This window comes from Neopsephotus bourkii, unplaced genomic scaffold (genome assembly GCF_033783945.1).
Source record: "Neopsephotus bourkii isolate Nb327-2 ecotype Australia unplaced genomic scaffold, CSIRO-AGI_Nbou_v1 NB_234, whole genome shotgun sequence".
Taxonomy (NCBI): domain Eukaryota; kingdom Metazoa; phylum Chordata; class Aves; order Psittaciformes; family Psittacidae; genus Neopsephotus; species Neopsephotus bourkii.
In genome coordinates this window covers 10,418,079-10,430,936 of record NW_026900744.1, presented here as the reverse complement: position 1 = coordinate 10,430,936, position 12,858 = coordinate 10,418,079, and the positions used below count along the sequence as shown (strand labels likewise).

At 37.3% G+C, this 12,858-nt stretch overlaps 1 protein-coding gene across 5 annotated transcripts in view; it reads left to right on the top strand.

Moving 5' to 3' along the window:
- The first annotated feature begins 207 nt into the window (after positions 1 to 207).
- The window catches only part of TTLL7 (tubulin tyrosine ligase like 7), a 71,483-nt gene continuing 58,832 nt past the window's right edge, over positions 208 to 12,858 (top strand). For all 5 annotated transcript variants that reach the window (XR_009724187.1, XM_061345199.1, XM_061345197.1 and 2 more), the window contains exon 1: positions 208 to 321. The gene's annotated coding sequence lies outside the window, so the exon portion shown is untranslated. The remainder of the gene's footprint in view (positions 322 to 12,858) is intronic.

Sequence of the window (12,858 nt, the reverse complement as noted above, 5' to 3'; positions counted from 1 at the left end):
GTCAGTGAGTAAACAAGTAAAAAGAGTAAAAAGGTAAAAAAAAAAGGTAAAAAAACCCTCTTACATGGTGAGTAAATATAATCTCTATACTGACATATGGAAGTATAATTTGAAGCCAGTTTTTCTGAAGAAAAATGTTACAAAATTTCAGTAAATTATGAGCTGAATAAAAATTTCATTTTTATTTTTATTTTTTTTAGAAAAACACCCTGTCTATATTTCCGATGGTTGGATACATTCTGCATGCTTCCAAAGGGAGCTGCCCACCAGTTTGGGAGCGTTAGAAGAGTTCAGGAGACCGTGCCTATCAGCAGTTATTAGGTAATTATTCCAGTAATCTAGCAATCATTTTAGTAATCTGAGGCTCAGGTTTGCAATCAAATCAGGGTTTGTTCCCACGCTTTTCCAAAGCCGACACTGTTAAATTAGCAGTGTAGATTATGCTGTGGACAGGTCTGAAGGTCTGGGAAATGAATTAGTCAACAAGCAGTTAAGACACTAAACCATCTTGCAATCTTGTCTATAGTTAGGATCCTGTTTTTCTAAGATCTATATGCTGCCGTATGTTGATAATGAAAGCCATAAATATATTCTTGAAGGTGAAATGTGGCAGAGTAATGCTGAGTGCTGATTGTGCTTGCTCTAAATTGTCAGCATCATGGAAGACTGAAGTATGATTTATTGATTTGAATCTCCATCTGTGGATATGTGTTATAAGTTTTAAAAATCTCTCTAGGATACATATGGCAAATGAGTCATTTCTTGAATTTCCTGAATTTCCACATCTTCTAATGTTCTGGGGTTTTTTATTTACTTTTTTTTCTCTTTGCTATGCTTTAATGTGGTATTAAGGAGTATTTTTGCTTTTAATAGATACTTGCAGATATCTCATACAAATTGAGGACACAGTTTTAAAATGGAAATCCTTAGAAAACCAAGACAATTTAGATGAGAAAATTTAGAGTATTATTACTGCCTTGGAGTGTTGTGACTTTTTGGCCAATCCTAAATCATGAAGACACTGAATTGTATAGACAGGCTTTGTATCAGTCCCTGAAGAAAAAGATGAATACTTGTCAGTCTTTTACTTTGTGATGAGGTATTTCCATCATCTGGAGCTGACACAGTGACTCTCTAATGAGAGGGGGGAGGGAATAGTTGTATTTTCCTAAAAGAGGGCTAGAGCCTGTATGAAGATAGTGGGAGTTCCTTTTATTGTGAAGGATGTATATAAACTGTCAAAGTTAAGAAAATTGGTTGTAAATACCATAGTATACATTGGAGGATATTAGCTGGATTTTGTTTTTCCCTTGTGAGCTTTAGGTTGTTTAGCCTTAGATTCACTTTTATTTTCTACACGCCTAGGAAGTTAACTGGTGCTGTTTGACTTCTGGCAGTAGGATTCAAATGGCCCTTCTTAAGCACAAGGAAGCTCTTTAGAGCTCCATTAATGCTTATCTAAAACCAGAATGGTACTTTGCAACTACTCCTTTCACAGACATTATGAGCTTTCTCTAAAGTTTACTGGAACCAATGAACCTTTTAAACATTAATATTTAAAATACTAATGTATTTTAATTTCATAATGGAATTCGTTGATGCCTACTACACTGATGGCTAAGAAAATAATTTGTAATTGAGAATGGATATGGAATTAAAAATATTGTCAATCTCTAAATCTGTTGGGTATTAGAGCAAATCCTGTTCCACAGTAGCATCCATCTTGGAGCCAGAGGCTCTTCCAGACCAGGAGGTTCCACAGTGCCTCTGTCTACTGGATGCTCTTCTTCCTGGTGGTAGATGTGGGAAATGACAGATTCTGCAGAGGTTTCTGTCTTACCTTTTTGCTTGTTCCCAATGCTCTTTCTAGCCTTCTCTCTTAAATGTTCATACAGTTGTACAAACTCGTTTTGAAATACTACCTCAGTAATTTATACTCATTTATCAGCATTTTTGCTCTTGTCTTGAATTTCATAGGCAAGGAAACAAGGTCTAACATTACAGAATAAATTTTTGGCTTTGTGTCTTAAAGGACTAAACACAGGCATCATGGTTCTTGCCTTCAATATCAGTTTTAATCAGAACACAGGATCTCCCAAATGAAGACCTATGCATACAGTTATCATGTTTCTTCTCCCAGTGTTAAAAATAGAAGTTGGAATAGTTCTGAATGTTAAAAAATAGGTATTCATTTAAAAAATATCTTTTCTTCAAAGGCAATATTTAGGGAATATAATCATGTGGGATTCTTCTCTGGGGACACAAAACCAGTGCTGCTTTATGGAAAGCCCAAATTAACAATAATAATGAAAGAAATAAAAAGGGAACAACATTATGATTTAGGACTCATTTTTCACTTTCCTTTTTGTGGAATGAGAGGCATGCCAATTCCTACTTACGCTTGTATTTGGTTTTGGAAGGATTCCAAATTCAAGTATAGTATGCACCACTGCTCAAATGCACCTTAGGTGGCTACATTACTGTTAATTGATAGAAAAAAATGATTGCCTAAAAGGATGAAAGTGCTTGATGCAGCAGTTCAGAAGCCCCTTCTGGCCAGCGGGAGAAAAGGAGTATTAACTCTGAATAAGACATAAAGAAAGAAGAAAGACTAAATCTGCTTTTCATATATAATAAATGCCACAGGAAGAATTGAGTGGAGCGTGGGCTTCACAGTTAGGTACAGCAATGTGTTGACAAGTTTATTTTCATCCTTGCTTAGTAGCAAAATGCTAAATATATTCTTCTTTGGTTACATTAAAGTATGTTTCCTTCCAACTTTGTCCTTGGGTTGACATGTGTTTGTTTTATTTTTAGTGCTTGAAAACCAGCACAGTACTATCTCTGTAGGGTGCAGTGGAAGTACTGGAGTACAGCATGAAAAAATGAAATCAGATGCTTAATACTGAATTCATGCAGGTGAAGAAGCACAGACCTAGATGTTGTTTATGAGCACAAAAAAGAGTGGACTGACAGGGCAGAAGACTGTGAGATTTGATGGGGAAATTGCTTGCTCTGAATGGACTTTCCTTGAGAAATATAGAACTATGTGATGGAAGTCTGCATTTTCTTTGTTTTTGTGGGTGGTTGTTGTGTTTCCTGTTCCATAAACTTGAAATTTCTGTGAATTTGTTACATTGTTTTAATCTTTCAAGCTTATCTTGGGGGGGGGGGGGTGGGAGAAATGTGCTAAAACACTTCGTATGAATTATTGATGGAATTGATCTGAGAGATGTGCAATTTATTCACTCAGGAAAAAAACACCCTCTTTTACTGCCTTTTATTTCATGTGGCTTTTTAAAGGGATATAATATTATCCTCTTATCTTTATGTCAACTTGAAGTCTTTGAAAGACTATAAATTACTAGTGAGCATTAACATTAAGTTGAATAAAATAATTTTTTGCTTAAAAATGAACATGAGTGATGTGAGAACTGACTTTGGTACATTTTGTACCATTTAAAATATGGAAAATAGAAGCATTTACTGAAAAGAATGTTTCTGGGGATGGAGAGGACAGTTTCAGTAAGTAAAATGAAGAGTGACTGCACAATGAAATAGACCCAGAGTGGCATCCACAAGTGAAGAAATAAAAGAAAAGTAAAGGAACAGTGCAGAATTAGCTTGAAATTTTGGACACCCGCTTAGAATAATGCAGTTAATGACCCCAAGCAGTTGCTTAAAAAAGTCTATTTATTAGTTTCCTCTGTTGCCTCTAGATACGAAGAGAAAAGGAAAGACATTGTGGCCTTTCTGCCTAAAGCAACACTCAGGAATACAAACATATATAAGAAGCAAGTCTTTGATTTTCTGAGAAAATGAAATAAAATTTGTAAGAAATTAAAATGAAGATATGTTTTTGTCAGTGGGTGTTTGCCAATGTCTGAGGCAGATAGTCAGCATGTCATTTAGTTCATTGATAACTAAAAAAGAAGTAACTGTCAGTTATGGGACATGCATGCAGAATGCTCTTCCAGCTGTTTGAGGATAATAGGTTAATGGTCCAGTTCAGGCTGACTCTCTGCAACAGCTGGATGTAAGAAAATTGGAACTGAGAGAGTATGAGGAGCCATGGGGAAAAGTCGTCTGTGGGAAGGTACTTCAGGATAGATGCCCACATTTCACTCCCAGTTCTGTGCTTCCACAGGCAACTGTGTCTGAGCTGGTTGCACTGAATTTTCTTCTATAATGCCCACCCTGTTTCAAAGTCCTTGAATTAATATTTTCTTCAATTTCAGAAGTTGTACCTGCCTGATCATGGAGTAGAGGCATTCATCCTTGGTGGTTTTTATTTGTTATTTATTTTAAGTAGTGCGAGTCATGCTGAGCAACTTGGGATTCATCTTGCCAGGGTTTATATGTCTAAAATCTAGATACCTGCAGCTGCCTACAGTGATTATATGTAGGCTGTCTGTGAAGGCAGACCAGAGAAACTAGCTCAAAAATCTGAATTTTAAGGGTCTACATTTGTACAGATGAATCCATTGTTGTGTCTTTATATTCGAGGAATGAATGTGCTTGCAACGTCATCTGTGGGATTTCATTGTACTGATCTGTGTGAAAGGGAGAGCAGTACTTCATATGAACTGGGGAAAATGGCAACAAACTGTTGACAGAGCTGTTGAATTCTCAGAACCTTAGTTCTTTGTGCTTATGGTGCACATGTGCACATCTGTTTGATTTTCTGTTTCGTTTGAATGGATAAGCAGGAGAGACATTATCTGTGGTTCAGAGAAATCTACTCTTACAATCCATAAACTAAGGTTGAGGAAGTAAGGAAATGACTTTTAAGTATGTTATAGTCTGCACATTCAGCTCCCACCTTCATTCTACCTGTATATGATTCTAGAAGGTTAATGTGAATATATCCTTCTCCATATTACTAGAATCTGACTCTCCACAATACTTTGTAGAACAGGTGTGACAGTAGTGGTGTAGTTGGTCTTACCTGGGAATGCAGTCGGCCTGACTGCTATAAAACTGACATAATGGAGTGCAGTTGATTTGTCCAGAGTTTTCTTCTTTGTTGTCCCTGCCCGCTTTCTTTTTTCTGTGAGGAGAAATAACCCATTTGAACAAAATAATTTCCCAAATCTTTTATTATCTGATGGCATTCATGATCCATAGTCCACCCTTATTAAAATGGTCTGAGCTGTCAAGTCAGACCTATCTTTTCTGCACAAGGAAGAAAAATAGTATGACAAAGAAAAGTCATGTGAAATGATGTCAGAAAAAAATTCTCATTGATGTAAATTGGCCAAATTTAAGAGATGTGAATGGTTTCAGAATACTACGGAAATTGTTATCCCAGGAAAGGAAGTAATGTTTCTCTATTACTTCACTTAAGATTTCATTTGGTTTAAAGATTGCTTTTATAAGGTTGTAATGCTGGCCTCACTGAAACTTAAAAGGGTTGATCTGTAAGCCTCAGTCCCAGTGGTTCAATGCTGGAAGGGATCCTAACCAGTTTTCTTATAGCAAAGTTTGAACCATTCATTTTCTTTAGTTTACTTCTCTGCTGCTATTTGATGTAATTGTGGTCTTGACCTCTTAGTTCTACATTTGAAGAAATCAGTGTTCTGGTTACAGTACCTCATGTCTGTGGTATAACTCCTTCCCAGTCACTGAGTCATTTTCTGTTTTTAGATTTTACTTCTCTTCAGCTTATTGTTATGACTAAATCCTGCTGACTTTCTTCCCACGGTTCTTGTCACACTCCAAGTAAAGTGGGAAATAATGCGTTCTTTTCTTATAATATATATCATGCTTTTCTCTTTTCACCGAAAGCACAGGGGAAAAATACCTAGAAAGGGTTAAGAAAGAGCTCTAAACCAAGCAAGGGATAGTCTAAATGGGAAGGAGATGCTTCTGCAGCATGTCTTTTCCTGGAGTACCACCACTGTCTGAAACTGTATCAGCTGTCAATTATTGATAGAAAAATTTGTTTCCAGAGGGCTGACTCTTCAGATAGTTTCAGCAATGCAACACTAATGGTAAGTGATTCCATTTTGCTCCTTCTACTGCAAAATTATTTTAAATCTGTTTCCATGCCAGTGGGGGGTCTTGGTATGACTGTTTATTTTGCAGTATGTAATCTTGTCAGTTAAATCCATGGTAAATAAACATTTTGCACTCTTATCAGTAATTTGTATGCAGAAGAATTTGGTGTATCATCCTGCCACATGCTGCTGCTAAGTATGTATATGTGTTTGGTTTGTGTGTCTGCTTTTTCGTGTGTTGCAGACTATATTAACTGAAATACATTACCTTCAGTTTGAATTCTTATGCATTCTGCCCACCACATGTATTTTGGAACGAGTTCTTTTTTCTTACTCTTTTTCTCTGTCTTTATGCTCTTTCTCATCCATCCTTGAGCTCACAATTTATTTTATCTTAAAATAGATAGATTCAGGAGAATCTTCTGAATGCAGTAAATCTTGATCCTTAGCCAGAAAAAAACCCCCAAAACTTCTGAAGAACAGCATGAACCCTTTTCTGTAGCATTATATCTATATGTTGCCTGCACAGTAATCCCTGTTTCTGAACCTGTGAATCTACATGAGCTATGAAATATGAAGCACTGCCTCTAGCCAGCCAAGCAGTTCTGAAAGTGATAACTTGAAGCTTGTAATATTTGTCAAGGAAGAGAGAAATTCAGAGGCAACTCAGTCATTTTTAGTTGTTATCTCTACTGTGATGAGAGTTTGATTTAAATGGACTGTAGTTTGGACCTGGGTGAGGTGTGGCTTGGTCTTGTTCCTGAATGAGTCTGTCTTCATTATATTCCTGAATTGTGCCACGAGCAGGCCTGTTCTGGGACTGAAATTCTTTGAGACAAAGTCCACAAAAGTCAATAGAAATGTCTATATTTACCTCTCTGGACTACTTAGAAGATCCTGTTACACATGGCTTGATCTCATTTACATTACTGACTTGAAATATGTGTTGTGCTTTGTGTACGTTTCTTCTGAATGATGGAACTGGGAAATTTCCTGGAGAAAAGCTTTCTTCCTGTGAGCAATCAAAAGAGCATAAAATTTGGGAAGAAGTTTCATATTTGTGAAATAATATGCAGAGTCCCGGATCAATAGTCAGCTATGAATCCCAGTTTATTCTCTTTCTCTTTTGTTTATCATTGGTCTTCCTCATTCTCATGTGCTGCTGCTGTGATTAAAGTCATGAAGGCAAATAGGCACAGTTTGCATTAAATGTTTACTTAGTTATTAGGTGTGTTGTAACTTTTCCATACCCTTGTATTTAAAAATGCATTTGGCTCAGGTTGGTGCATTTTTTTCTTAGCCAGGGTTATCATGTAAATATAATACTCCCTGGCTACAAAAAGTTCTTCTGTAGTATGAAGGGTGTGATATATTTGAGAGTCAGAAGCACAAAACAATAAACATTGTAATTTTCAGCCTAAGGTGATATGATGATTAAAAACAAGAAGAGTGTGTGGATCAGTTCTCAGTCATGTTTTATTTTGGGGGGTGGTGGCATTTGTTGCTATAACATAATCAGAAATTAATGTATTTCTTTCTTTTGAACATTTGAAAGCCAGTTAAGTTTACATTCATATACATGATGGCTGCATAACTTTATGTCCTTCTGCTTCATTAAGAATGCACCTTTAAAAAGTATAAAATTAAAGCAATGAAAAACCAAATAGAGCCCTGCTCAATGAGCTGAACATACCACTGCTCTGGCGTCTGGCTGAGGACTTTTATTTCAGTACATTTCTCAAGTGTAGCTCTTAACTAACACACAATGACTTTTTTTAAAAACCAAAACAAAACGAACACAAACACACAGTCTAGAGCCAATTGCCTTTAAGTGTTGCTTTTTGGGAATTCATCAAGATGGATGAGGACAGGACTGACTGTGATATTGTTCCAAACTTGGAACTGTGCTGCTGCTGTGATTAAAGTCATGAAGGCAAATAGGCACGCTTAGGGAAGTTATCTCCTCAGATGTTGGAGTTATTTTAAACGACATTAAAGCTACACTGCCATTGTCAGTATGGTCTCTGTAGCTTAGAGGCAATGTATGGTTACTTAGTAAATGAACTGTTCAATAGCACGGGGTTGCATCAGTAATGCTGTATCCATCATTCAGAAGGTACGTTATTCTGATCCTATGAGTTCAAACATATCCGGGAAAATTCTCATGCTTTGTTCTTCTAAGCAAAAATTAAAGCTAGTGTGTCTAAAGTCTGATGCACGTAAGTTTTTTTTTGTTTGGAATTCAAAGTATTCCATTTGGAGTCATTTTTGTAGGCTTTCTGACTACATGCTTTATTTCTATACAGGTGAGCAGTATATAAAGAAAATATTCCTGTAGTAGGATACTGGAGTCTCAGCTCATTACTAATGAGGATAGTGACTCCATTAGGTCCCCTGCAATGGATAAAAATAGTGTGACATAGAGGGGTTGGAACCAGTCCAGCCTTTGAAAGGATTTTTTATAAATTGGGTCAATTCCAGTTAGAGAAGCTTTGAGGTTTGCATCCTTTTGTAATGGCTGATATTCTCCTGTTTTCATTTGAAAAATAGTTTTCAAACCAGTGGTACCCCATGTTTTTACTGAAACGTTTGGTAGCTGCTGGAGTTTCTGGCTGGCTTTATCAGCTGTTTGTAAAATATTAGTAGTACTGAGTGTTGGTTGCAGTAGTCTTGGTCAGCTAAGGCCAACTGTGAATAATTCTGACTGTCATTTATTCTTTACAGAGTTGAAGTATATGGGACGGTCATTAAAATATGAGAGGTCTACCACCCCTCATATAAGCTTATCAGTATTCCCAGTTGAGCTGAGCAATTTGATCCATAGTTGGAAGTGTCAGTGTAATAGGATAAACAATTCAGTGATTGTGTAAGAGCACCTTTCTTCTGTGGTCAAGAAGGTTTTGAATAGATGTTTCTTGTGAGTGTACTTGGTAGGTTATTCAAGGCCTGATTTTTGTTTAATGTTTGCACATCAGGTGCTGAAACTGCAGGCTGATGTCTGCCAATTAGTATTTCAGGCTGCTGTGGGAGTGTCATCCTTGTTGCTAAACTAGGAAAGATTGTTATGTGGCAGCATGTGAATTAGGATGATGTAATCCTCAACCAGAGTCCTCGTGGGCTGTGTGTGGTGACTGCAGTCCATGTCTAGAGATGCTGAAGTAGATCTATGCATTGTAGGCCTGTAATATGGGGCAGACTTCATGTGGGGCAATACACAGAGGTCTGTAGAAATTTTTTTTTAACTGTATTTGTGTTGTGTCCGATTCCCTGAACTTGAGGCTGTTTTCATACCAAGAAAATGCCATCAACTTGAAGCAAGGAAGGGGAGAATTTGATGCCTGAGGGTAACCTTCTAAAGACTCCCTATTTCTAATGTATTTTTTGGGGGTTTTGTGTGTGTGTGTGTGTGTGTGTGTGTGTGTGTGTGTCATTTTTTTTCCTTCCCCAAGGTCCTTGGCAAATCTCCCCCTAAGGGCTGTTTATAATACCATGAATCATTGCAAATATATCAGCTTCACTGAAGGATTAGTGCTTATTCTGTTATACTAGGACTACTATGCTGGTACATGTCTAGTCTTGTAGATCCCTAAGATCTCTAGCTGTTGCTAGAGAAATAGATATTTTGAGAAGTGAGTGATAGAAAAAGAAAGAAATCATTTAATTCCAGCAGAGATTAGTGTGTGCTGTGCACAACTTAGAACACCCGGTGATACATGTTGGTGTATGTTGACATGCTTGTAATGAAGAGCATGGGCAGCACACTTTGCAACGTCAAAAGCAGAGCAGACATGTTCCTACAGGTGCCACAACTCAGTTCTTCTCCTAACTCTCCCTTGTTTACCTTTTCCCCTACCAAACTCACACTGTTAATGTCAGACTTCAATATTGCTGTTACACATAATCATTATGGCATGTTGTCAATGCAGTTTCTCTCATTAGCAGCCATGGCTGCCCCACCACAAAGAGCTTTGCTTCTCAGTATGTGGCAGTTGGGCAGTCAGCATGGCTTCCTGCACTCATGGTCCTCAAGATAAATCACACAAGAGTCCTTCAGCTGTTTGTTTTAAAGGGAGTGCTTCATTTGAGGTGACAGGGGCCCAGCCTTCCTGTGAGTGGTAGGTATCATGTCACTCAGCTGTCACTTGAAGAGCTGATGTCGCCAGTGCACTCTAACACAGTGTATGTTTCTAGGCTGAAAATGCCTAGATCACTCCAGTGCTATTTTAAATGAAGGTGGAATGGTTGTTGGGGTTGCTGAGGTAGGTAGAAATGGGTTTTCATTCAGCAGTGTTCAGTCAAACTTATTGTGAACAGCGTCTGGGAATACTTTCTGTTCTAGTTAGTGAAACGCTGTCTTGCTGACAGGCTTACGGTGCTATCGACACTTACTGAAGTGGTGAACAGTAGTATGAAACCTATGCATTGTCCATACCTATTGCTGAGAGTAGGGCATTAAAGTAGATACTTCTTTAGCAGTGCATGATGAAGATACATGTTTTCTGTAATTAACATTTTACTGTGTAAAAACATGGTTACACTTTGGGTCGTTTGGGCTATTTTGTCAATATTTTTCCTTCCAACTGCGAATGTAAAAGAGATAGTCACGTTGTGTGCTCTGCTATGAAAGACACATTGGAGGTCATTTTTTCAAGAAGAAAATCAATCTTTAGCTGTGAAAGCTTTGACATTGATTTAAATTTGGCCAAGGATTTGCAATTTTGGAAAATAGATGAATGCAGAAAGCAGCAATATTGTTTCCAGACAACACTGAAATGAAACAAATTGCTTCTGTGCCCAGAGTATGAAATGATTAATTCCTGTAAAACTGCTTATGTTGTGACACTTCCACCACTGGAAAAAGTGTGGAAGTGGGGACTTCCACCAGCTTCTAATACCTTTCCTGTTTTCTGCATCAGGGATATATGCTTACCATTTCATAGTACCTTCTGTGTTCTCCAGGAAGAGATGCAGGTTCTCAACTGTGATGGAGACTGTTTTGCATTGTCTTTTGCAGGTAGACTGGAAGGGTCAGGATAGTTTATGCTTACAGTATTACAAAATGGGCTTTGTAAAATTATGTTTGTTGTGTAAGCTGTGTTGCAGAAGGCTAAGACTGATTCTAGGGCCTTTACTGATTGGGATCTTGAATAGAAAATGGCAGTTGTAGGGTTAAATTCCCACTAAAGTAACTGTAAATTATGGATTCAGAGGTAACATGCTATTACCATAGCTTGATTTGGTTGTTTTGGTAGTCTGGTAACTCAGAGAAATTTTGAAAGTGTTAGAAATGCTGGCCATATGAATGATCTGCTTCAGAGAATTGTTTAACAGAACTGTGTGATTCAAAAAAGTGTTGTATAAATCATGCTGTTTATATTCTTGTGTAGCTTGTAGCAAGCATGTCTGTTTAGCAAATCAAGCCTCTGAGAACTCGGTACATTCGCTTTATCTGTAAGAACTGCTGAATAGACATTTCACCTGATGGTGAGAGCAAAGGGTGTTGAAATTAATAGATTTCATTTGACTTCAGAATATTTTGAACCAAACCATAATGCGTATGCGTTTTTAAGCCATCTGACAGACAGCCTTTTAAAAACAAGCTTATCACTGACACATTGAGCCTGAAAATGAGGATTGTTTTTTTGTAGTTAGAATTTCTCTGTAGGAGTGAGAACTTGTTACCAAATTGTTAAAATAAAACGGCTTGGCTAGGTTTGCTTGTAGCAGGAACACATCAACGTACGTTTTGTCAAGACATATTAAAAAAAAAAGGATGTGAAAGAGTATAGGACTTCTAATTCTGTGGTTCGATTACTGTGAATTGTTATTACCTTGCAGTTTGAGGTGGTACTGAAAAAGGCATTTTTCTCTATTATAATTTTTGTTGATGTCAATCTCATTCTGAATCTGTATTTTATAGCTTAATTCCAGATGAACAGGAGATTATAGTTTGTATAACTGTAAAAAATAACAGACACCTGACTACCGTGTATCGACTTTCACTCTCTAAGACCTAAGGGAGCAAAAAGCTTAAATAGGTTAGATTGAACAAAACAGAACTCAGATGTTTGCTAAGTCAATGCTCTGAAGACTATTTTCACTCTGCTCTTTTTCATGCTTCTGTGAATTTTTTGTTATTTTAGTTTTCCAGCTAACTTGGTAGTGGGGATTACAGTGCTGTGATGCTGTCCTTCCTTCCTATGGACATTGGCCAAGTTCTGTAACTCTTATCTTCAGTGTGTCTCCATTTCAGAGTGAAAGCTCCTTATGTCAGAAGCTTTGTGGATTTCTCCCCATCTACTGTGCATTTCCAGAGAATTTTGACAGCACTGAGTAAATTGTACTAATGGGCTCAGAGGAAAGCTGTCTGCTGGTTTTAAAATCTGGTCTAAAATATTCCACTGTTGGTGAGTGATCACTTACTTACCTGCGCACAAAGTATGCAGCAAATGAAAATGAAACTGTCTAGTTTTTGTAGCGTTTCACCTACATAAATAGGAAAACACTTAAGAAATGTTAGTTGTCCATGTCATATGTGCCATGGCATTGGATCATGAACTCTGGTATGTGAGGTTAAGCACATACATAGCTCATGGTCACCAGTAGCATCACAACAGCTATACCGAAGGAAGAAAACATTGGAAACACTGTATTGGGTGGTATACAGTGTTGTCTCTTGCTTTGGAAATGAAACATTTTGATAGTAGGTGATTGGACCTTTCTTAATTCTGTTAGATTAAATCTATTTTAAATATGCATATGCAATCTGGTCTTTTTAAGGTACATGGTAATGGTTTCATAGTTACTGTATGATCCAAGTTAGCTTGAAGCATCTCATTGATTTGAATGTTCTTTGGAA